Source organism: Phyllostomus discolor, chromosome 2 (assembly GCF_004126475.2).
Source record: "Phyllostomus discolor isolate MPI-MPIP mPhyDis1 chromosome 2, mPhyDis1.pri.v3, whole genome shotgun sequence".
Taxonomy (NCBI): domain Eukaryota; kingdom Metazoa; phylum Chordata; class Mammalia; order Chiroptera; family Phyllostomidae; genus Phyllostomus; species Phyllostomus discolor.
The window spans coordinates 116961304-116962654 of record NC_040904.2 but is presented as its reverse complement, the minus strand read 5'-3'; the positions used below and the strand labels follow the sequence as shown (position 1 = coordinate 116962654).

General features: G+C 45.9%; 1 non-coding gene across 1 annotated transcript; it reads left to right on the top strand.

Moving 5' to 3' along the window:
- The first annotated feature begins 1190 nt into the window (after positions 1-1190).
- On the top strand, positions 1191-1351 carry LOC114514299. Its single transcript, XR_003686018.1, has one exon. It is a non-coding gene; the product is annotated as a U1 spliceosomal RNA (small nuclear RNA).

The following is a 1351-nucleotide window of genomic DNA, read 5'->3' as shown; positions in this document are numbered from 1 at the left end:
AACTCACAGGCTGGAGATGAGGACTATATGAAACAGGCACAGCTTTTAGAACAGAACTTGACACACAGAAAGTGCCAACAAATGTTACCTTTATTACTTTATTTGGTCTATAATAAGAATTCAATTGGATAAGCACTTTATTGAGAATGTGCTGTACAAAACAAGGCATTCTTCTAAACTCTGCAGACCATACGCTGACATGAATGTGGTGATTAGAACACTCATTAGGTTGCAGTGACTTGATCCTTTTTTTTTTTAAGTGCATGAATTCCAGGGGAGAGGGTCCAAGTGGGAATCAAGAAAACTTTTGTAAACATGTTGACACTGAAGTTGAGCCTTTAAGTTGGAATTCTGCAGTTGGAGATGGTGGAAGAAGATGGAATTTTCCAGGCAGAGGGACAGCATGTGCCAGAGCCTGGAGTCTGGGAAGGGAGCACATCCAGGGAACCACAGTTTAGCGCAGGCTGGGACACATGGAGGTATGCTGAGCAGGGCAGGACCTGCATCCAAAGAGCTGCTTTGAAGCTGGGTTTTGCTCCTTACTGGGAGGTCTCTGGTGAGTCACCTGAACTTCTGACTCCACAGATATAAAATGGGTGATACAACACACCCACCTCATGGGTAATTGCAAAGATTAAATGCTTAGCTGAGTGTAAGAAGCACTGTAGAAACTGTAAAGCATTATGCAAATAATAGCAGTTTCTGTTGTGGACCCTCCTAGGAGTCAGAGGAAAGAGACCCACTTCCTGCGCTCCACTGCAACATGGGAGGGAGAGAAAACTGCCTAGGCTGATAGGCTGGGAGCCTTTCCTGCTGCTGTTGAGTGCATCCCTCCTTTGCTGTCATCCTGAACTTTGTTGTCAGACTTGAGGCAGAACTAGGACACACTGAGTTTGCAATCTGAATTCCCAGACTGGTTTAGAGTTTTAAGTATCAGTGCACACTTGTGCAGAAGATGGCAAAACACTAAAAGAAACTTGAGTGAAATGTTTCTCAGACAGATGTATTTCAAGTTTAGTTTCTCCTTGTCCTTGGAACATATTTCAAAAAGGAAGGGAGGAGGAAAGGAGAGAAGGAAGGAAGGAAGGAAGGAAGGAAGGAAGGGAGGGAGGGAGGGAGGGAGGGAGGGAGGGAGGGAGGGAGGGAGGGAGGGAGGGAGGGAGGGAGGGAGGGAGGGAGGGAGGAGATATTTATTTACCTGGCAGGGGAAATACCATGATCATGAAGGTTGTTTTCTCAGGGCAAGGCTTACCCATGGCATTCTGGATGTGTTGACCCCTGCAGTTTCCCCAAATATGGAAACTCAACTGTATAATTTGTGGTAGTGGGAGACTGCATTCACATTCTCCCA